Source organism: Anomaloglossus baeobatrachus, chromosome 5 (genome assembly GCF_048569485.1).
Source record: "Anomaloglossus baeobatrachus isolate aAnoBae1 chromosome 5, aAnoBae1.hap1, whole genome shotgun sequence".
NCBI classification, from domain to species: Eukaryota; Metazoa; Chordata; class Amphibia; order Anura; family Aromobatidae; genus Anomaloglossus; species Anomaloglossus baeobatrachus.
The window spans coordinates 105,494,670-105,519,732 of record NC_134357.1 but is presented as its reverse complement, the minus strand read 5'-3'; positions in this window follow the sequence as shown (position 1 = coordinate 105,519,732).

Sequence of the window (25,063 nt, the reverse complement as noted above, 5' to 3'; positions counted from 1 at the left end):
CCACTGTAATAATGTTACCATTTGGCAACAACTTATTAAAGTGTGCAGAAGTACTCTATTAGTGAAAGAGCAAGATCTTGTGAGATCTCATTCTTTTACGATGAAAGTGGCTATAAAGGATTCTGAGTTCCTGTTTTGTATGCCAAGATGCAACAACTCGGAAGTTCGAACCTCACTTTTGCTACAGATTTGGACCCTTTGGGCAATTAGGGGCACTTCTGTGCGATTTTACTACAACTTGATATTTAGAAAAATCACCGCTGAAGCTGCCTGTACTTTTATTAAATAAAAGAAGCCTCACATTGGTGATAGTCACTCTTTAAAGGACATCAGCCAGCAGATTTTTGCCAGTTTATCTGAGAACAGCATAATGTAGGACTATGTGCACACGGTGCGTTTTTCTCGGCGTTTTTGCGCGTTTTTCGGGTGCGTTTTTGGCCTCAAAACTGCATGACTTTGCTTCCCCAGCAAAGTCTATGAGTTTTCATTTTTGCTGTCCCCACACAGCGTTTTTTTTCAGCTGCGTTTTTGTGGTGACCACAAAAACGCAGCATGTCAATTATTCCCGCGTTTTTCACTGCGCTTTTCATCCATTGAGTTCAATGGGATGTTGAAAGACGCAATGAGAAACGCAAATAGCTGCGTTTTGGTGCGTTTCTAAGACCAAAAACGCAGCTATAAGCGCATGAGGTGGGTAGTAAAGTGACGTGTACAGGAAGAGGATTCCTTCTGTCAGTATAGACAGAAGCGTGAATCCTCCCGGTACCGTCACCGCCGCGTCCATCTCCCGTCCTGTGCATGTATGCTGCCGTGCGGCGCCATGTACAGGCAGGAGGTGGAAGCGGCTGCGAAAACAAAAGTTAACAGTAGAATAAAAAAAAAAAAAGTTATACTCACCTGTCTGCAGCCTCGCGGTGCCATGCCCGCTCCCATCTCCTCTCACGGTATCGCCGCTCCCGCTCCGGCTGTGTGCAGTCTCCCCGGGGCAGGACCTTGCTTGCAGTACCTGGCGATGGATCACCTGATGCAGTCACCTGACGCATCAGCTGATCGAGTCTCGGGCTGACGCGGGCGCCCGGCCGGTATCAGCGGATGCGTCAGGAGACTTCATCCCTGATTACCGGCAGCTGCTGCAGCGATCGGACAGGATCAGACTCCCGCCCCATCGCTCCGGGAGCTGCCGGTAATCAGCACATAAGTGAGTATTATTTTTTTTTTTTTTCTACTGATGCATCTGCTGATTGTATAATCGGCGTTTATACAATCAGCTGATGTGTGATGGGATTCACATCCTTTAACCTGACACATCATCTGATCGCTTTGCCTTCCAGCAAACCGATCAGATGATATTGGATCCAGATTGGACGGCGCGGGACCCTGACCCAGGATTACTGCGGAGGGGGGTTTATTTCAATAAAGATGGAGTCACTAATTGTGTTGTGTTTTATTTCTAATAAAAATATTTTTCTGTGTTGTGTTTTTTTTTATCTTTACTAGAAATTCATGGTGGCCATGTCTAATATTGGCGTGACACCATGAATTTCGGGCTTAGGGCTAGCTGATAATATACAGCTAGCCCTAACTCCATTATTACCTGGCTAGCCACCCGGCATCAGGGCAGCCGGAAGAGTTGGATACAGCGCCAGAAGATGGCGCTTCTATGAAAGCGCCATTTTCTGGGGTGGCTGCGGGACTGCAATTCACAGCGGGGGTGCCCAGAAAGCATGGGCACCCTGCACTGTGGATTCCAATCCCCAGCTGCCTAGTTGTACCCGGCTGGACTCAAAAATGGGGCGAAGCTCACGTCATTTTTTTTTTTAAATTATTTCATGAAATTCATGAAATAATTTAAAAAAAAAGGGCTTCCCTATATTTTTGGTTCCCAGCCGGGTACAAATAGGCAGCTGGGGGTTGGGGGCAGCCCGTACCTGCCTGCTGTACCCGGCTAGCATACAAAAATATGGCGAAGCCCACGTCATTTTTCTTTTTTGGGGGGGCAGAGAAATCCTGCATACAGTCCTGGAAGGAGGATGCTGAGCCTTGTAGTTCGACAGCTGCTGTCTGCTCTCCTGCATACACTATTGGATGGAGGATGCTGAGCCTTGTAGTTCGACAGCTGCTGTCTGCTGTCCTGCATACACTATTGGATCGAGGATGCTGAGCCTTGTAGTTCTGCAGCTCTGCATACACTAGTGGAGAATGAAGAACACATTGAAGAAGGAAATGACATCAGACCTTTTTTTTTTTTGTTCACTGATAAAAAACGCATAAGGACGCAGTGAGCAAAAACGCAGCAAAACGCAGCAAAAAAACGCACCAAATCGCGGCAAAACGCGTGCGTTTTTTGCCGCGTTTTTTCGACGCAGGTGCGTTTTTGTGCGTTTTTAGCGGCCAAAAACGCACAAAAACGCAGCGTCAAAAAAACGCAGCGTGTGCACATAGCCGTAGAGTGTCTGATTCTAGGGATGTGTCACTTATGAGGCTGTGTGCTGTAGTTTCAATACAATCTGTTTTATAACTCAGGAGATTATCACTGCCTGACTAGGTATCAAGTGCAATCAGTCAGGCTAATCTATGTAACCCCGCCGCAAAACTGATTGGCAGCTTGCTATCAATTTACAGTATACAGAGGAGTCTGTCAAAACAGTGGTGTGGGCTGGAATACACAGGGAGTGAAGGAGACACAGGCCCACATCTTGTTTAGGGTCCTTTGCTCGAGACGCTCAGATCCGGGATCCGGGATCGTGGCTGTGGCTCAAGTGGCAGCCGGATCCGGGGCTCTTGCAGCAGCCCGTCGACCACAACAATATAAAGGGGTTATTTACAGGGGAAGAGTTTTTCAGTGACGCCACCCGTGGGTTGCGGTAATTGTTGGTGATACCGCCGCTGCCTTGGTATGGGGCACCCGGGGCTGATGGAGCGGGGCAACAGGATGGTATCCCCTCCACGGGTAGGGGAGGTGTCGTCCCGGGGCCCAGGTGTAGGTGGAGTGCAGTGCTGGGGCGCCGTCTGCAGGCTGCACCGGATGACACTGGTGTACTCACTGTTGTTGAATAAACCACACAAAGTCCAAGTAGTAAACCAAGTGCCGGATACCGGTAGCCTCCAGAGGGGTGTGCTCGGGTCCCTCCCACCGGTTGACAGGACAGGGGCCCTTCCTCCTGCACTTTTGTGTTTTTGCCTTGCGTGTTGACTAGTCCGCATGAAACGGGAAAAGTCCGCTCCCGGTGTCTTTGCTGTGGGAGCTGTTGCCCGCGAGATCTGACCCTTGGGATTTTTGCAGGCACTTGCAGACGCCCTATCTCCTCCGTTGGGCTTCCATCTCGCTCTATCTGGGCTCACTGGTGGGATAAGACGTGGAATCTTGTCCCCTGCTGGCTAATTGACAAGGGGATTGAAGCTGTCCTCGCCCTATGGTCCAGGCACCCCGACTGTGCACGGCCTCCGGACCGGATTTCCGCTGTCGGCACCGGCGGGCTACAACCCTGCCCCGGTCCACTTAAGGTCTCTCGCGACCGGATCTCCGTCGCCTGTGGCCCTGCTCTGCCGTCTGCCACCTAGTCAGCTCAGGTAGTCCGGTAGTCCGGGAGCTACAACCCCCGACTTCCACTTCACTCCTCTCACTTCCTCTCTCCAAGCTTGTCTAATATGTTCTCTCCCCTGACACCTCAGGACCCCATGTTGGGTGTCACCATCTGCCTGGCCCCATCCACTGGTGTGTCCCTATTGTCCTGGGGGGGGTGACTAGGCTTTGTTGGTATGCCAAGGAGGATGGAGTCCTGCACCTGGAAGATTTGTGCAGTCTCTGTGACAACCTGGTTTTGCCAGGGCGGCACATAGACACTGCTAAATGGTTACATTTGTTTCATGAGTGGGTGCTACTTTATGGCTGAGAACTATTGAACAATGAACACTATTATGGGGCAACTATTGGACAATGAACACTATTATGGGGCAACTATTGGACAAGGAACACTGCTAAATGGATGGCTTTAATTAAAGGGAATGTGTCAATCTCATTTTGCTATGTAGACAGAAATATATTGTGGTTAAATTAGCAGCCTTGGTACAGAAAAATGAAGTAAACCACTCCTGCAGCAGGAGACTTGGACTTGACTGAAAGGAAAGGCATGAGATGATTGTGCAACTCAGTTTTTTACATCCTCATCATGGTGCGGCAAATTTAACCAGGGTATGTCAAGTTTTGTATTAACATATGGAATTCCCCTGGTTTAGTTAGTTAGATCAGACTGATGGTTTCCATTATTGGATGGGTACAACTTATTGGCTTTCACTGATTTGTCCAATAGTAGCCACATAGTGCTGCCTTCCAGAAAATAGCCACCACCTATTGAATGTCATAATTACCAACTACCTTGTAATGTCAGTGAGGATTCTGGAAAAAGGAGACAAGAAGAAGAGTTGGCAATTCACCCTGGGGCTGCTCTATCCGCACAAAAAAAGAAACCTTCCAGAAGGTTTCCTATGCTTTATATCTGAATGCTTTGATATTAGACAGAGTCGGCATCCAATTGCTGTCACGGAGGTTTATGGATGGAACAGGGGCTCCTAGGCTGACTCTAAAGGCTGCTTTACACCAGACAATCTATCGTGCGATAGATCGTCGGGGTCACGGTTTTTGTGACGCACATCTGGCATCGCTGGCGATGCCGGCCTGTGTGACACCTCCTAGCGACGCAGTATCGCTCACAAATCGTGAGTCGGGTACTGCTCGTTAGGTTCCATAATATCGTTTAATTTGGTTGATCATCGTTTCCGTGGTAGCACACGCCGCTCCGTGTGACACCACGGGAACGATGACCAGCTCACCTGCCTCCCGCGGCCGCCGCCGGCTCTATGTGGAAGGAAGGAGGTGGGCGGGATGTTTACATCCTGCTCATCTCCACCCCTCCGCTTCTATTGGCCGGCGGCCGTGTGATGTCGCTGTGACGCCGAACGTCCCTCCCACTTCAGGAAGTGGACGTTCGCCGCCCACAGCGAGGTCGCACGAGAGGTAAGTATGTGTGACGGGGGTTACTGACTTTGTGCGACACGGGCAGCGATTTGCCCGTGACGCAGAAAGGATGGGGGCGGGTACGATCGATTGTGAAATCGCACAATCGATCGTACCATGTAAAGCAGGCTTAAGACTGGGACTCCTCTGCTTTCCCTTATCCCGATGGTAGACTTGATGGTAGTCAAGTTGGAGCCTCTAACGTGGCCCTGTATCTTGTCCAAGCCCTGATACTACTTCCCCCCACCTAGGGAGTGGGCCGGAAACCCAGTTACCAACACCCCACAAATAATCACAGACAAGGGTAAACGAAAACTCGTGCACACTGCACAAAAACACAAAGGAGGGACAGTATGTGAACTGGGGAGTAACACAAAAAAGGTAGGAAATAACTACACAACTGGAGGACTCACACACCACGCTGAACCGCAAACTGATGAGCACCATACAACTTGATAGCATCAGGAACCAGGATACAAATAGCTATATCCGGCACTCAGCCCCAATATCCAGAAGCTTATAAAGGCTGGAGATGGTGATCAGCAGCCTGAACTCCCAGCAGCTGATCACAGACCAGCAGAAATTAACTCCTGCTGTACTGGAGAGCAGTGAAGCCATAACCAGAAGATGCCCATGGCAGGCCGTGCAACTAAAGAATCCCAGGCAGCTTGTCGGAAACTGCAGTGTTGTTATAGTCTGATGCCGCCGTGACACCCAGTGAGTGTAACGCAGAACACCGCATGACAATTGAGCATTTGGAGGGCTTTATCTGCCAATAAATGTATACAGCTTAGAGGGCTAGGTGTCAATGTTGACTATATGATTGAAAAGTGGCAACAATTAATCAGTGTTTAATTATCCAATTGTAGCAACATGATAGTGCCAATTACTGCTGGGATATATTTATATGTACAGTTTACATATATGTTATAGCCAAGCCAGGTAAGACTGGGTTAAATCCTAGCTCTGCAGGTCTTTATTAGATGCACCTGGCTAGCTTTGACTAAAAACTCAGGCATGTGTTTACCTGGGTCTCTCAGTCTGCTCCAGGGATGTTCAGCAGAGGGGAGTGTGTTGAAACTTGAAGTGACCAGCCTGTCCTGTGTGAATTGTGCATGAAGATGAAGAGGAACACTTCTGTTTGGAGCTGGAAGCTGCTGGAGATCAGGCTGAAGATGATACCAAGACTGGTTGGACCATACCATACCTCTTGTTTGTGTAAAGTTTGCTTTGGCAGGATGTGACTGTGCCGCCCCCATGCCAGCAGCCAGGCTGCTCGGATCTGGATCCGCAGTGTGGCTCGAGGGATTTTTCCGGACCCGGGGGTCGTGCGGACACTTCAGATAAAAGGGATTTGCTGTAAACTGTCTGTGACGCCACCCACGGTGTGTGGTGAAGTGTGGCACCACCGCTGTGGTTGGGGGGCACCCGGGGGCGATGGGATGGCAGCTGGATGTTAACCCCTCTGTGGGTAGGGATGGATGCCCCGGGGCCCAGTTCTATGCTGAGAATGGTGACTGCAGGGGCCGGCGCGCCCGGTCAGACCGGAGGATGTTAGTTTACTCCCGAATAAATGAATCACACAAGTCCAATGGTAAACCAAGGTGCTGGTGGCCGGCCGCCGCGGTCGTGTGTATCTGGTCCCACACCCGGGCTGATGGTCTGTGTCACTTTCCTCTGCACTCTGTGTTTTGTGTGGTGGACTTCCCGGTGTGAAACACGGGAGTCCGCTCCCGGTCTTTTTGTTGGGAGCCGTGCTCGCTGACGCTGGCCCGTGGGATCTACCGGGCCCTGGAGGATGCCCTATCCCCCGCGGTGGGCTGTTGTCTGCTTTTGGGACTTTGGTTGGGACAGGACCTAAAATCCTACCCTCAATTGGTTAATTATCTAGGCCGTTGGTTCCAGTCCTGGCTTCAGGGTCCAAGTACCCCCTCAGTGCACGGTTTCCGGGTCGGTTCTCCGGTGTCGGTACCGGCGGGCTCCAACCCTGCCCCAGTCCACCTCAGATGTCCGGCTGCCATCTTCCCGTCTCCTGTCAGACACGGACCACCATCTGCCACCTAACTAGTACACCGGGGCTCCAACCCAGATGCCTTTTCTTTCTGAACTTGAGCTTCACCTCCTCACTACTCCACTCCTCTCCTCCTGAACTTCAACTTAGACTACTGCTTTTCCCAACCCGGGTTCTCCAGACCCCTAGGTGGGCGTTCTCCATCCGCCTGGTCTCGCCCACTGGTGTGTCTTTCCTACCCTGGAGGGAATGACTAGGGTTTCAGGTCGGCTGTGTGTAACCCTGTGTGCGATGGTGTTATGCGGGGGCCTATTCTGTGTGACTACCTGGTTTTGCCAGGGCGTCACATGACACGCTCCACCAGGGCCTGGGGGCACTCGGAACCAGGCCGGTTCTGTGCTGGGATGTCACCGCGGCAGGGCTTGAGTCCGTGACCCTGGTGGTGTCGTTTTAAAAGAGTGGAGGATATATAATATTTACAGGGGATGATGCTTTGTGATGCCACCTGTGGTCTTCGGCCAGATATGGCCGACGCTGCTTGGACAGGACCCCTGGGGTAGATGGTGACACAGCTGAGATGGTACAGCTCCCCACAGGTGGAGCTGGGACCTCAGGTCAACTCATGACAGTTTTCAGCCAGTGGGATGTTGAAATAGCACAGGGCTGGTGGTGCAGGCAATGATCCAGAACACAGTGAGAAGCAGTCACAAGTTCTTTACTTACAGTTGCCAGTTTCAGGTTAACACGGCCGGCCGGTCAAATGCTACCCTTGGAGTGCTGAGTCCTGCGGTGATGGGATCCAGCAGATTCCCAGGTAATTTGGAGCCCTAGACCGGTGTACCTTTCTGTGTCCCTTTCCTGGTCATCTTTCTATGCTGGCTTCGCCCTCTCGCCCTGCGTCTCACACACAGTGCCCTGAACCTGTGTCCGCAGACCATGTTATGAGTGGCTTGTTTGTCCTATCCCTTGGCCCTCTGTGGTCACCTTTTCAGTGGATTTGCATGTGGTTGTGGCTTCGGCACGTAAAGTTACCGCCGCCTCCGGATTTGCTAGCTGAGCCTTGTAGTTCTACACTAGTCTAGGGGCCGGTCCTCTTTGCGGCCAAGTCCCTCCACACCGGTGTGTCAGATGTGGATGCGAGCCCACGGGTGAATCTCTCAGTTCTCGTGACTCTAGGACCCCTTCTTCCTTTTCTTTCTTTCTTGTCCGATGATAAGCTTGCCGGCTCCAGTCCTCAGGACTTCTCCCCTCCGCTTCCTCCTTTGTTCACTCACCTGTTCTCTCTAGCTTCACTTTCTGCACACCGTTCTAAAGTGTCAACACACTAACAAACTCCACCTCCAGACTGGCTCCGGGACTGTGCTCTGCTTAAGGTGCAACTCGCCCTAACCACGGCCTGATGGAGTGTAGCTGTACTAAGAGTGTGTATGTACTGTGGTCTGTGCGCTCCTTCTTACCAGGGATGAGGTTCCACACCTCTGGCTGAGGTGCAGTCGCCTCTATGGCGACTGGACCCTCAGGGGCGCCACAGATGGACTGTATATCTTACTGTGTCTGGGAGGAAGAAAATACTTCTCTTGTTGGCAGCCTCAGCCAGAAGCTGAGAGGGAGAGGACTGTAATCTGTTCGGGTGAGACCACACTAACACATATGTGCCTGCTGAATGAACTGTTTATTTCCTTATAATACCTTTTTGCCTAGAAGAGGCTGTTTTGGTTTTTGGATCGCTTGGCGTTTTAAGAAAATAATAAAACTGCATGTTGGAGTAAACCATAATGTCTATGGGGCTGCTACCTAATGTCTACCTGAGAGTGTGAATCCATTACAACGTATACATAATTTCACTGCTGACACATATTCAAGCAAAAGAATAAGCAATTATATACATCTCTCTCTCTCTCTCTCTCTTGCTCTCTCTCTCTCTGTCTCTATGTATATATACAGTCATATGAAAATGTTTGGGCACCCCTATTAGTGTTAACTAGTGATGAGCGAGTACTAAAAAGCTCGGGTGCTCGAGGCTCGGGCCGAGCATCCCAAGATACTCGTGTACTCGGCTCGAGCACCGAGCCCAATGTTATCCTATGGGAGACCCGAGTATTTTTGTGAAATGACCACCGGCAGCATGTAGAAACCCTAAAAATGGCACAAAAGTCTCAGAAGAGTGCTCAAATGACATGGCAACAGCATGGGGAAGATCCCTTGAAGCATTTATCACTCAAAAGTCACAGCTGTGAACAATTTTGTCCGCGTTTTACGCCATTTTTACGGACTCACCAGAAAACCTTCCAAAATGACACCAAAATGAATTTTCATGGCGGAAATGTTAAGGGCACATACCCAATAGTGAGATAGAGCTGGTGTATGTTACTTTTTGAGATTAATACATGAAAGATTTTACGTAAAACATTGTGTGGCACTCCGATGTCCCTGAGAAGAGACGTACATAAAGGCCTCTGAGTCTAATGTGCCCATTTTGAGGAAGTGAGTCTTTGTAGTATTTTCCTTTGCCAGGGCAGTCCAAAATTGTGAGGTTCACCAATGCCCCTGCATACAGACGTGCATGATGGCCTGTAAACCTGAAGTGCCCATTGTAAGGAAGTGGGTCTATTGTAGTATAGCCCTTAGGCAGGGCAGCCAAAAATTGGGAGGCTCCACGTTGTCCCTGGATAGAGACGTGCATGAGGGCCTCAAAACATTAAGTGTGCATTGTCAGGAAGTGGGTGTATTATAGTATAGCCCTTAGGCAGGGCAGCCAAAAATTGGGAGGCTCCATGTTGTCCCTGGATAGAGACGTGCATGAGGGCCTCAAAACATTAAGTGTGCATTGTCAGGAAGTGGGTGTATTATAGTATAGCCCTTAGGCAGGGCAGCCAAAAATTGGGAGGCTCCACGTTGTCCCTGGATAGAGACATGCATGAGGTCCTGTAAACCTGAAGTGCCCATTGTAAGGAAGTGGGTCTATTGTAGTATAGCCCTTAGGCAGGGCAGCCAAAAATTGGGAGGCTCCACGTTGTCCCTGGATAGAGACGTGCATGAGGGCCTCAAAACATTAAGTGTGCATTGTCAGGAAGTGGGTGTATTATAGTATAGCCCTTAGGCAGGGCAGCCAAAAATTGGGAGGCTCCATGCTGTCCCTGGATAGAAACGTGCATGAGGGCCTCAAAACATTAAGTGTGCATTGTCAGGAAGTGGGTGTATTATAGTATAGCCCTTAGGCAGGGCAGCCAAAAATTGGGAGGCTCCACGTTGTCCCTGGATAGAGACGTGCATGAGGGCCTGTAAACCTGAAGTGCCCATTGTAAGGAAGTGGGTCTATTGTAGTATAGCCCTTAGGCAAAGCAGCCAAAAATTGGGAGGCTCCACGTTGTCCCTGGATAGAGACGTGCATGAGGGCCTCAAAACATTAAGTGTGCATTGTCAGGAAGTGGGTGTATTATAGTATAGCCCTTAGGCAGGGCAGCCAAAAATTGGGAGGCTCCACGTTGTCCCTGGATAGAGACGTGCATGAGGGCCTCAAAACATTAAGTGTGCATTGTCAGGAAGTGGGTGTATTATAGTATAGCCCTTAGGCAGGGCAGCCAAAAATTGGGAGGCTCCACGTTGTCCTTGGATAGAGACGTGCATGAGGGCCTCAAAACATTAAGTGTGCATTGTCAGGAAGTGGGTGTATTATAGTATAGCCCTTAGGCAGGGCAGCCAAAAATTGGGAGGCTCCACGTTGTCCCTGGATAGAGACGTGCATGAGGGCCTGTAAACCTGAAGTGCCCATTGTAAGGAAGTGGGTCTATTGTAGTATAGCCCTTAGGCAGGGCAGAAAAAAATTGGGAGGCTCCACGTTGTCCCTGGATAGAGACGTGCATCAGGGCCTCAAAACATTAAGTGTGCAATGTCAGGAAGTGGGTGTATTATAGTATAGCCCTTAGGCAGGGCAGCCAAAAATTGGGAGGCTCCACGTTGTCCCTGGATAGAGACGTGCATGAGGGCCTCAAAACATTAAGTGTGCATTGTCAGGAAGTGGGTGTACTATAGTATAGCCCTTAGGCAGGGCAGCCAAAAATTGGGAGGCTCCACGTTGTCCTTGGATAGAGACGTGCATGAGGGCCTCAAAACATTAAGTGTGCATTGTCAGGAAGTGGGTGTATTATAGTATAGCCCTTAGGCAGGGCAGCCAAAAATTGGGAGGCTCCACGTTGTCCCTGGATAGAGACGTGCATGAGGGCCTCAAAACATTAAGTGTGCATTGTCAGGAAGTGGGTGTATTATAGTATAGCCCTTAGGCAGGGCAGCCAAAAATTGGGAGGCTCCATGTTGTCCTTGGATAGAGACGTGCATGAGGGCCTCAAAACATTAAGTGTGCATTGTCAGGAAGTGGGTGTATTATAGTGTAGCCCTTAGGCAGGGCAGCCAAAAATTGGGAGGCTCCACGTTGTCCCTGGATAGAGACGTGCATGAGGGCCTCAAAACATTAAGTGTGCATTGTCAGGAAGTGGGTGTATTATAGTATAGCCCTTAGGCAGAGCAGCCAAAAATTGGGAGGCTCCACGTTGTCCCTGGATAGAGACGTGCATGAGGGCCTCAAAACATTGTTCCCATTGCAAAGGAGCGGGTCTCCTGTCGTTGTAATGTCCATTCTGCAAAGAATGGGCGAAAAAATTTACCACTGGGGGTATACCTGAAACAAAGGCCTAACTATTGTAACGGTCATCATGGTGGTGCATGAGGAGAAGGAGGAGCAGTCCAGCGATTATCCAAAGTCCAGAAGTGTGTACCCATGGGTGACTGGAGGTACATGGCAAATTCCCGTTACAAACTTTAAATTCCGCTCTCATTTGCTGGTGGTGTGGTGAAGTCTGGCCCAATCCAACCCTTGTTCATCTTGATCAGAGTCAGCCTGTCAGCATTTTCAGTTGACAGGCGGGTGCGTTTATCTGTAATGATTCCACCTGCGGCACTAAAAACACGCTCTGACAAAACGCTAGCAGCAGGGCAGGCCAGGACTTCCAAGGCGTAGAGAGCCAATTCATGCCACGTGTCCACCTTGGATACCCAATAATTGTAAGGCACAGAGGAATGTCGGAGTACAGTTGTTCGATCTGCAAGGTACTCCTTGAGCATCTGGGCAAACTTAGGATTTCTTGTGGCACTACCCCGCACCTCAGGGGCTGTGGTACGTGAGGGGCTGAGAAAACTGTCCCACATCTTAAAGACTGTTCCCCTACCTCTGGCGGATTGGACTTGTGCCTCTCTCGGCTGTACGCCTTGGTTGTCCACTGATTCCTGACCTATGCCGCTAGCGTTTTGTGAGGGGAATGCTTTGCCTACTTCCGTGACTATGGCCTTCCGGAACTGCTGCATTTTGGTTGACCTCTCCGCCTCGGGAATAAGAGACATAAAGTTCTCCTTGTAGCGTGGGTCTAACAGTGTTACCAACCAGTAATGATTGTCGGCCAAGATGTTCTTAACGCGAGGGTCACGAGACAGGCAGCTTACCATAAAGTCAGCCATGTGCGCCAGACTCTTAACAGCCAGGACTTCAGTAGCCTGACCAACACGATGACTGAACATGCTGTCCTCCTCCTCCTCCTCCTCATCTACCCTGTCCTCTGGCCAGCCACGCTGAACCGAGGATATGACTGGTGTGCATGTCATATCCTCAATTTGGCCGGAGAGTTGCTCCATGTCTTCATCCTCCTCCTCGTCATAGTCCTCCACTGCACGTTGTGATGAGACGAGGCTGGGCTGTGTGTTATCACCCACACCCACTACTGTTTCTTGCTGCAACTCATCGCGCTCCGCCTGCAATGCATCATGTTTGTTTTTGAGCAGAGACCGTTTTAGAAGGCAGAGTAGCGGTATGGTGATGCTAATAATGGCGTCATCACCACTCACCATCTTGGTGGAGTCCTCAAAGTTTTGGAGGATGGTACATAGGTCGGCCATCCATCTCCACTCCTCAGGTGTTATGTGTGGAGTTTGACCCATTTCCCGACGGCTTAGGTGATGCAGGTACTCAACAACTGCCCTCTTCTGCTCACATATCCTGACCAACATGTGCAGAGTTGAATTCCAACGCGTGGGGACATCACACACCAGTCTGTGAGCCGGAAGATGCAAACGGCGCTGAAAGCCGGCAAGGCCGGCTGAAGCAGTAGGTGACTTTCGAAAATGTGCAGACAGGCGGCGAACTTTTACCAGCAGATCAGACAGCTCTGGGTATGACTTTAGAAACCGCTGAACCACGAGGTTGAGCACATGGGCCACGCATGGAACATGTGTCAGCTGGCCTCGCCTCAAAGCCGCCACCAGGTTCCGGCCATTGTCACACACAACCTTTCCTGGCTTTAGGTTCAGAGGTGTGAGCCAATGATCTGCCTGCTGTTTCAGAGCTGTCCACACCTCTTCTGCATTGTGGGGTTTGTCACCTATGCAGATTAGCTTCAGCACAGCCTGTTGCCGCTTCGCCGAGGCAGTGCTGCAGTGCTTCCAGCTTGCGACTGGTGTGGAGGGTAAAGTGGATGAGGATGCGCAGGAGGAGGAGGAGGCTGAAGAGCATGACATTCCGGAGCTGTAGAGTGTGGGTGAAACCCTGACTGATGTAGGGCCTGCAAACCTTGGTGTGGGAAGGACGTGTTCCGTCCCTCGCTCAGACTGGGTCCCAGCTTCCACAATATTAACCCAGTGTGCCGTCAACGAGATGTAGCGGCCTTGCCCACAAGCACTTGTCCACGTGTCTGTGGTTAGGTGGACTTTGGGTGAAACAGCGTTGTTCAGGGCACGTGTGATGTTTTGTGACACGTGGTTATGCAACGCGGGGACGGCACACCGGGAGAAATAGTGGCGGCTGGGGACCGAGTAACGTGGGACAGCTGCCACCATCAGGTCGCGGAATGCTTCTGTCTCCACCAGCCTAAAAGGCAACATTTCCAGCGCAAGCAGTCACGAAATGTTAGCATTTAGAACTGTGGCATGTGGGGCGTTGGCAGTGTATTTGCGCCTGCGTTCAAAGGTTTTCTGAATGGATAACTGAACGCTGCGCTGGGACAAGGACGTGCTTGATGATGGTGTTATTTCTGCGTAGGCAATTGCAGGTGCAGGACCGGAGGAGGCTTAGTCGCAGGCAGCATGGACAGGGGATTGGCTCGCATGCACAACCAGCGAAGACGTAGCAGTGACATCAGCAAGCACTGCTCCTCGACTCTGTTGTACTTCCCACAAAGTCGGGTGCTTGGCTGACATGTGCCTGATCATGCTGGTGGTGGTCAGGCTGCTAGTTTTGGTACCCCTGCTGATGCTGGCACGGCAGGTGTTGCAAATGGCCTTTTTAGAATCATCTGGAGCCAACTTAAAAAACTGCCAGACTCGGGAAGACCTAACATTTGTACAGGCACCTTGTGTCGTGTTGTTGTTCCGGGGAACGGTTGCCTGACTTCTGCCTGGAGCCACCACCCTGCTTCTTACTGCCTGTTGGGATGCTACGCCTCCCTCCCCCTGTGCACTGCTGTCCTCGCTCTGCATATCCTCCTGCCAGGTTGGGTCAGTTACTGGATCATCCACCACGTCGTCTTCCTCTTCCGCACCCTGCTCCTCCTCCTGACTTCCTGACAATTGTGTCTAATCATCGTCCACCCCTTGTTGAGACACGTTGCCAACTTCGTGAGAACGTGGCTACTCAAATATTTGGGCATCTGTACATACGATCTCCTCATGACCCACTTCAACATGAGCTGGCGAGAGGCCAGAATGTGCGAATGGAAACGTGAACAGCTCTTCCGAGTGTCCAAGTGTGGGATCATTAATGTCCGAGGACGTGTACTCAGCCTTGTGGTAGGAAGGAGGATCAGGTTCTGAAATGTGCGGTGCAGTATCACGGCTACTGACACTTGACCGTGTGGAAGACAGAGTGTTTGTGGTGGTGCCAATCTGACTGGAAGCATTATCCGCTATCCAACTAACAACCTGTTGACACTGGTCTTGGTTCAAGAGCGGTGTACTGCTGCGGTCCCCAAGAATTTGGGACAGGACGTGCGAGCGACTAGATGTGGCCCTTTGTTGTGGCGAAATTAGAGCTTGCCCACGACCTCGGCCTCTGCCTGCACCACCATAACGTCCACTTCCTTGTTCCTTGCCAACGCCCTTGCGCATTTTGCAATGCTGTGCTGACGTGTATTCACTACACTTGTGCATTATATAATAATAGTTTGTGAAAAACGCATACAAGTGCACCTGTACGCTGCCACCGACAGGCACACACGTGCGGTTTTTAAATGCAAGCACGGACGCACTAAGAACCTAACAGGTTTTTAGGAGAAAAAATTACTGAGAAGTCTGACACTATCAGCCACTGCTGACTGACGTGTATTATACACTAGACTTGTGCGTTATATAATAATAGTTTGTGAAAAACGCACACAAGTGCACCTGTACGCTGCCACCGACAGGCACACACGTGCGGTTTTTAAATGCAAGCACGGACGCACTAAGAACCTAACAGGTTTTTAGGAGAAAAAATTACTGAGAAGTCTGACACTATCTGGACTGTTTTAGACTGTGTACACCAGCCCCAGATATGATGAAGGCTGGTATACGGTCACCACTAGGAATGGCTATATACCCTGCCTGCCTGCCTGCCTGTATACTGCTACAATAGTCCTGACAAGGACTCTTCTGGTCACTACTAGCCTGTATTCCGACCTGGCTATACCCTGCCTGTATATAGCAACAATAGTCCTGATAAGGACTCTGCTACTGTACTCCGACCTGGCTATACCCTGCCTGCCTGTATACAACTAGAATAGTCCTGAGAAGGACTTCTGGTCACACTGTTTGCAGCCCTGCTACGGAAATAGCTATAAAGGGCCGCAAACCTTTCCCTGAAGCAGCGACCCTCTCCCTGCACTGACTGTCTGGATGGCTGTGAGCAGAGCACAGCGCGCCCGCCGGTATAAAGGCTCGGTCAAGCTGTGCGGGCCGGCCAATCACTGCAATTCCACAACTAACAGGGCTGTGGCATTGCAGTGGTCTGCCAGCCAATCCCTGCATGAGGGCTGGCTCTCAAAAGAGCGGCAACATGCAGGGATGAAGACCACGAGTACAGCACGAGTATCGCGAGATTACTCGGTCCCCGCCAAGTAGCCCGAGTACAGTGATACTCGTGCGAGTACCGAGTAGTAACAAGCATACTCGCTCATCACTAGTGTTAACCTTTTTTCTTTATAACAATTTGGGTTTTTGCAACAGCTATTTCAGTTTCATATATCTAATAACTGATGGACTCAGTAATATTTCTGGATTGAAATGAGGTTTATTGTACTAACAGAAAATGTGCAATCCACATTTAAACAAAATTTGACCGGTGCAAAAGTATGGGCACCCTTATCAATTTCTTGATTTGACACTCCTAACTACTTTTTACTGACTTACTGAAGCACTAAATTGGTTTTGTATCCTCATTGAGCTTTGAACTTCATAGGCAGGTGAATCCAATCATGAGAAAAGGTATTTAAGGTGGCCACTTGCAAGTTGTTCTCCTATTTGAATCCATTATGAAGAGTGGCACCATGGGCTCCTCAAAACAACTCTCAAATGATCTGAAAACAAAGATTATTCAACATAGTTGTTCAGGGGAAGGATACAAAAGTTGTCTCAGATTTAAACTGTCAGTTTCCACTGTGATGAACATAGTAAGGAAATGGAAGAACACAGGTACAGTTCTTGTTAAGCCCAGAAGTGGCAGGTCAAGAATAATATCAGAAAGGCAGAAAAGAAGAATGGTGAGAACAGTCAAGGACAATCCACAGACCACCTCCAAAGACCTGCAGCATCATCTTGCTGCAGATGGTGTCAATGTGCATCGGTCAACAATACAGTGCACGTTGCACAAGGAGAAGCTGTATGGGAGAGTGATGCAAAAGAAGCCGTTTCTGCAAGCACGCCACAAACAGAGTCACCTGAGGTATGCAAAAAGCACATTTGGACAAGCCAGTTACATTTTGGAAGAAGGCCCTGTGGACTGATGAAACAAAGATTGAGTTGTTTGGTCATACAAAAAGGCGTTATGCATGGAGGCAAAAAACACGGCATTCCAAGAAAAGCACTTGCTACCCACAGTAAAATTTGGTGGAGGTTCCATCATGCTTTGGGGCTGTGTGGTCAATGCCAGCACCGGGAATCTTGTTAAAGTTGAGGGTCGCATGGTTTCAACTCAGTATCAGCAGATTCTTGACAATATTGTGCAAGAATCAGTGACCAAGTTGAAGTTACGCAGGGGATGGATATTTCAGCAAGACAATGATCCAAAACACCGCTCCAAATCTGCTCAGGCATTCATGCAGAGGAACAATTACAATGTTCTGGAATGGCAATCCCAGTCCCCAGACCTGAATATCATTGAACATCTGTGGGATGATTTGAAGCGTGCTGTCCATGCTCGGCGACCATCAAACTTGTTTTGTAAACAAATATACCTTCATCCAAGATCCAGGAACTCATTAAAAGCTACAGGAAGTGACTAGAGGCTGTTATTTTTGGAAAAGGAGGATCTACAAAATATTGTCACTTTTATGTTGAGGTGCCCATACTTTTGCACCGGTCAAATTTTGTTTAAATGCGGATTGCACATTTTCTGTTAGTACAATAAACCTCATCTCAATCCAGAAATATTACTCAGTCCATCAGTTATGAGATATATGAAACTGAAATAGCTGTTGCAAAAACCCAAATTGTTATAAAGAAAAAAGGTTAACATTAATAGGGGTGCCCAAACTTTTTCATATGACTGTATATACATATATATATATATATATATATATATATATATATATATATATATACTGTATTTTTTTGTGAATTGTTAATGTCTTTTTCGTAGGAGTAGGATGTAACTTTTAAATTTTTGTCTCGAGAACCAAAAAACAAACCTTAATTAACACCTTGACAACCTATGATGTACCCCATATGTCATTGTTGAGAAGGGGTTCCCTACTTGTGGTGTATTGGGTACATCATGACGATTGCACTGTCAGAGGAGCTGTGGACACGCAATCGCTGCTGGAACTTTGGCTTATGTTTAAGTGCATCAGAGGCTCTACAAACACGGCATGGCTTCCACTAACGATTTTTGCTAAATTTCAGCTCCAAAAATCAAATGGTGCTCCTTCCCTTCCGAGCCTTGCCATGTGCCCAACCAGTAGTTTTCTACTACATATGTAAGACAACACATTGTAAGGTGCAGTTTCTCCTGGCACTCTTGTGAAAATGCAAAATTTAGGGCTAAAACAACATTATTGTGGTAAAAATACAATTTTCCATTTTCTTGGCTAGCCATTATAAAATTGTGTGAAGCACTTGGAGGTTCAAGGTGTTTACCAAACATCTAGAAAAAATCCTTCAGGGGTCTAGTTTCCAAAATGGGGTTACTTGTGGGGGATTTCCACTGTTTAGGCACATCAAATGCGATATGGCACCTGCTATCTATTCTAGCCAATTTCAAATTCAAAAAGTTAATTGGTGTTCCTTCCTTTCTGAGCCCTGCCGTGTGCCCAAACTATAATTTCCACCACATGCTGTATGTGGTATTGGCATACTCAGGAGAAGTTGCACAACAAATTGTATAGTACATTTTTTTCTTGTTACTTTTGTGAAAATGTAAAATTTGGGGCTAAAGTAACATTTTTGTGGGAAAAAGTAAAATTCTTATTTTTTTCCTTCCAAGTTGCTTTAGTTCCAGTGAAGCACATTCGGTTAATAAACTTCTTGGATGTGGTTTTGAGTAGTTTGAGGGGTGCAATTTTTAGAATGGTGTCACTTTGGGGTATTTTCTGTCATAAATTCACTTCACATGTGATGTGGTCCCTAAAGAAATGGTTTTGTAAATTCTGTTGGAAAAATGAGAAATTGCTAATATAAACTTTTAACCGTTCTAACTTCCTAACTAAAAAAAAATTATGTTTAAAAAATTATGCTGATGTAAAGTAGACATGTGGGAAATGTTATTTAGTAACTATTTTGTGTAACATAACTCTCTGGTTTAAGGGCATAAAAATTAAAAGTTTGAAAATTGCAACATTTTCTACATTTTCATCATATTTCCGATATTTTCACAAATAAACAAAATAAACATTATCCTAAATTTACCACAAACATGAAGTACAATATGTCACAAAAAAAATCCATTGAAGTGTTCCAGAATTATAACCTCATAAAGGGACACTGGTCAGAAATAAAAAATTGGCACGGTGATGAAGGTGAAAACTGGCTGGGGGATGAAAAAGTGATTCACCCATATTTATTATTGGCCACATCAATATTATGTTGAGAAACAATGTTTCTCTCAAATACCTTGTGTTGCTAATTCTGCCTCTGAGCGGTGCTATTGCGGACCGCTCTTCCCCATCTCATGACCCCCGGGGCACCGTGACCTTTGGGATCCGGTGATGTCAAGTCAACTTCCTGATTACCTGACATTACCACGGCTTGGCCGCAGTCTCCATAAGTGACTGGGCTGTGGGCGGAGTTTCACCGCTCAGCACAGCCTAGCGTGACAGCTCAACACCTCCCTGTTCCCTCCTCCCTCACTGCAGAGCGCGCAAGCAGGAGACACGCTGGGCTGTGACGAGTGGTAAAACGCCACCCACAGCCCATTCACTCAGGGATACTGAGGCCGGCAGCGGTGATGTCAGGTGAGCAAGAAGTTGACGTGTCATCACCAGATCCCCGAGGTCACGGAGCCAGGGGATCAGGCGATCGGAAGATTGGGCAGCAATAGCGCCACTCACAGGCACTATTGGCAACACAAGGTATTTGAGAGAAACATTGCTTCTCAGCATAATATAGTTGTGGCCAATAATAAAGGGTGAGCCACATTGTTAAAGGGAACCTGTCACCAGATTTTTCCCTATGCAAATAAAACTACCACCTTCTACATCTCCTGGGCTGCATTCTATGAAAGTGTGCCTTGTATCTGGCACCCTTTTCAGATCGCAAAAACAACTTTATAAATATTACCTTTTCGTATGTAAATTTTTTTAGTAGGGCCTAAAGGGAGGGCTCTCTTTGTCCTTCGTTCCCCCCTCCTGCCGCTGTACGCCATCCCGTGTGTTGATTTGAATTGATGACGACTGTCCCGTCATACTCCACGCTGTGCTGAATTCTCGCGCATGCGCCGTTATCGTAGGCCACTAGCGTGGGCCTGTGCACAAACTACTCCCTCGCGCGCCCCGGGATGTATTTGCTCAGGCACGAAATTATGGGCGGCGCTATGCATGACCTCACCAGCGTCATGCTAGTACACGCCCATAATTTCGTAACTGAGGAAATACATCCCGGGCGCGCGCGAGGGATAGTTTGTGCACAGGCCCACGCTAGTGGCCTACGATAACGGCGCATTCGCGAGAATTTGGCACAGCATGGAGGATGACGGGACCGTCGTCATCAATTCAAATCAACACAGGGGACGGCGTACAGCGACAGGAGGGGGAACGAAAGAGAAAGAGCCCGCCCTTTAGGCCCTACTAAAAAATTTACATACGAAAAGGTAATATTTATAAAGTTGTTTTTGTGGTCTGAAAAGGGGGACAGATACAAGGCGCACCTTCATAGAATGCAGCCAAGGAGCTGCAGAAGGTGGTAACTTTAGTTGCATAGGGAAAATCTGGTGACAGGTTCCCTTTAAGATTTCAAACATGATCCTGTTAATGATTCACACTCAGTATTATTTCTGTATCCCATCGCAGATACATATCATGTGTGAGCCTCATAGTAATATAATCAATGTGCAGAAAATAATATAATTGATATGAGACCTGCCAATAATGTCTGTTTCTGGGAAGCTTTTCTGGGAAAGCGAAGTGATAACCAATACAACCGTCATTGCAGTTCCCATCCAAGCTTTTCTGGAGAACTGGCTAAACTGTTTTGTAATGCTGTGGTTTGTCCCGTGTTCCTTTATCACCGTATACAATGCATATCACTGTGATCGGATATGTATCTGATATGCATAGACATATTTAGACTCTTGTTCCTGAAGTGACATCCTTTCCTTTTATGGTTCTCAATGATTCATAGTCATTTTATCATTAGTTCGTTAGTTCAGAATTTGGGTGATGAAATGTACTGCTAGGGCTATATAATGTGAAAGATTTCATGAGAAACAGAGTTCCCTGAACCATGTGGTCTGAAAAGATGATTCCTGTAGGCAAGTTTCATAATTTGTTCAGTGACCTCCATTGACGGTAGATTGATCATGGCTCCATCATCAGTGGTCTGTGATTGACAGCTGTGATTTGATCTATAAAAATATTCAACATGAAATTCTTGTGAATCAGAAAGTAATGTAACCTTCAGTGAGTGAAGCAACTAGGAAGAACTTTCTGTACACTTCCTGCCCTGATTCACATCACTACCGCGGCCGTATAATTTAATCTCTAATGGTGCAAAAAATCCTAGATTGTTTTATAAACCCTTTTACCCATTAACTAAGGTACCCAACTCTAATACATATAATGATTTAAAGCACCACTCCAGAATTTTATTTTATTGCACCACTGGAATGAAGCCTTAAATGTAAGTCACCTGCCCCCTTATACTCTTATACTCACCTGCCCCCTTATACTCTTATACTTACCTGCCCCCTTATACTCTTATACTCACCTGCCTCCTAATACTCTTATACTCACCTACCCCCTTATACTCTTATACTCACCTGCCCCCTTATACTCTTATACTCACCTGCCCCCTTATACTCTTATACTCACCTGCCGACATCTTCATCTTTTTACAGCTCCTGTTGGTCTCCTGTGATTTGTGACCTGCCAATGTGTCATTGAGCGCACCAGAGTTCACAAATCAATACAACTCTTTGAGAGTCTCTTTCTGGCTCTCATAGAGTTGCATTGACAATGCAAGTGATTGAGATTTCATCCTTAACGTGCTAATGAAGTCACTCCACTTGTTCAGCAGCACTACCCCTTTATTATAGCATCTAGCACAAAGTCACAATAGAATGAACTTTGATGAAATATCTAAGGAAATAGCCCTTTACTGGAAAACTATAAAAGGGAATCTGTGAGCAAGGTTTTGCTATTTAATTTGAAAGCAGCATGATGTAGTAGCCTGATTGCAGAAATGTGTCACTTGCTACGCAATTTGCTGTGGATCCAATACAATCAGTGTTTTATAAGCAGGATATTATCAGTGCAGAACAAGGTGTCATGTTCAAGACAGTCAGGGTAATCTATGTAAACCTGCGCTGACCACTGGTTGTCAGCTTGCTGACCATGTAGAGTATACACAGGATGCTTCCAATCAGAAAGGTAGTTTATACACAACCGCATTCTGACCACTGCTACATCTACTACAGAAAAAGCATGGATTCTATCAAAACTAAACAAAGCAGTCCAGTAAGTGACACATTGCTGGAATCAGGCTCTCTGCCCCTATATTATGCTGCGCTCATATGCCGTCGTTAGCGACGTCGTTGTGTGTGACACCTACGAGCGACCGCTAAAGATGTGAAAAACAATCGTTGATCGTTGACACGTCGTTCATTTTCCAAATATCATTGTTCATTTTGGATGCAGGTTGTTCGTCGTTCCTGAGGCAGCACTCATCGCTACGTGTGACACCCCAGGAACAACGAACAACACTGTACCTGTGTCCTCCGGCAACGAGGTGGGAGTGACGTTAATGCGGCTGTTCTCCGCCCCTCCGCTTCTATTGGTGGCCCGCTGTGTAACATTGCTGTGACGCCGCACAAACCGCCCCCTTAAAAAAAGAGTTTGTTCTCCGGCCACAGCGACGTCGTTAGGAAGGTATGTGCATGTGACGCGTACTAGCGATATTGTTCGCCACGGGCAGCAATTTGCCCGTGACGCACGCACGACGGGGGCGGGTGCGATCGCTAGTGACATCGTTAGCGATGTCGCAGTGTATGAAGCGGCCTTTATTGCCGGAGTGTGCAGCTGTTCTGTATAGGGGAGTAACCTGCCAGACACATTTGGTGACAGATTTTGTATAGTAAGCATAAAAGAATCAGGTGTTTAAAGTCACAATTCTCAATCCTGTAAGGGAGACATGAGAAGATCCTGTACAAATAAGATGGCTGGTAGGTCCAGCTAACTGTAATGTGCATGGGGTCATTAAGAGACATGTATCAGTTTAAAGTAAGAATTAACGAATGGGGAATTGATAATACTTTTCAATGTTCAAATGACAGGAATGATTTTTAAATGTTCCTATGATAGGAGTTTTGCTTGTGTGATGCCCTGAACACCCAGGGGTCACAGGTCACTACACACACCACATACACCCCCACCCTAGTAAGGTACCATCAGTCAACCAAAGACCTGATTGCCTCCGTCAGAGTCAGACAGGCACACCAGGTGGGCGGAGTCAGGCGGATAGACACGCCCTCCGAGGAGTCTGCTGGCTGGAGGCAGGAAACACAAACAGATCGAGATTAAGTTTGGAAGTGAGAGGAGTACAGTTCTGCGTGGGGCCTGGGTTGGAGCCTAGGACCCCCGATCAGTCAGGCAGGCAGACGGTAGTGGCCGCCTGCAGGTGACTCGCCCACCCCAGGGCTATGGGACTAGTCCGGGGGTCGTCAGTGGTGGCGGGGCCCGACTCCATGGCCCTGGTGGGTGTCAATTAAATATGGCTGGTGAATAAAGTTTATGGTTGTCGTGACGCCACCTGTGGTTTGCGGCTATTAAGCCGCCGCTGCTGTATGGGGCCTCCGGGGCTGATGGTATGGCAGCTTGGATGGTCCTGCTCACCACAGGTGGTGCGGTACCCCGGGGCAACAGTTGGTGCTCGTGAGAGTCTATGGTGTGATGTTGTGTGAATAATACGGTGCAGGGGCGACAGGCAGTGAAAGAAACAGGCACAAACAGTAGTCTCTTTACCTTCTCCTCTTTTACTTGGCAAACGGTTAGTCCTGGGAGACCGTTACAGGTGTAGAGGGCTCCGACCGGCCTGCAAGTAACTGAGGTATCTTTTTGGCCAGATGAGTATGAGGCCTACTCCTGTTCTTTCCTTACTGTTATAGGACCCTGCTCTCTGGATTGTCAATGGCCCTCTTGCTGCTGGGACCTGTGGTTCGTCCCTTTTTCTGTGTGGTAGGCTGCGCAGGCCCTCTCTGGTGCTTCTCTGCTGGAGTCCACACCGGGCCCTTGGGATGCAGCTGTACCTTCAGATTGCTTCTGGGCCAGGGGGCTTGCAGCTCTCCTGCTCTCCGGATTCGGCTACCAGGGAAGGATTTTACACCCTGGCAACCACAGACTCCGATGTCCGAGTCTCTTCTGTGCCTCTCTGCTCCTCCTGCTTCACTGGGCCAAGCTACTCCAGCTCCAGGCCCCAGTCCGCAGGACAGCACTACTCTGCGTCTGCTTTCTCTGCTTTCTCTCTACAGACTGAACTCTAACTCCTCCCTCAGGTCAGACTTGAGGAATGCTCCCTGGAACTCCAGGTTCAGAGCTCCCCCTGCTGGCCTGAGAGAGGATGGTGTTGGGTGTTGGTACCTACTGGCCAATAAACCTCCCAATTACCTCCAGGCTCAGCATCACCCTTGGAGGGGCAATGCTGTTGCGACCAGGTCCTGGGGCGCCACATAGGAGACTGGGAATACGACTGGTGGAACCGTAAGGGACCGGGACAGGGTAGTGGCCCGCCGGAACCGAACCGGGGAGCCAACTGGATACCGGAGCACCAGGCAGGGTACTCAGACCCCGAACTAGGCTATAAGCCACCACCATAGTCAAATCAACTGATTGCGGTCTGGACCTCAGGGGTTCATTCCCACCTAAGTCCCGATTGAAGGCAACAGCCCAACCCGTCCGGATAGGAGCCACCGCCAAAGGCCAGAGATCCAAAGGGCCAGCGTCTGCAGGCAAACGGGCTCCTACGACACTTATACGCCGGGGAGTCGACTACCAGTGCCCAGGCACAGTAGTCAAGATACATACACAGGTGCAGGAGAAAGGCGGACATTGCCAACCAAACTGGAGAGGCTGCAGCCGGCTGCGGGCCCCGTTCATCACCAC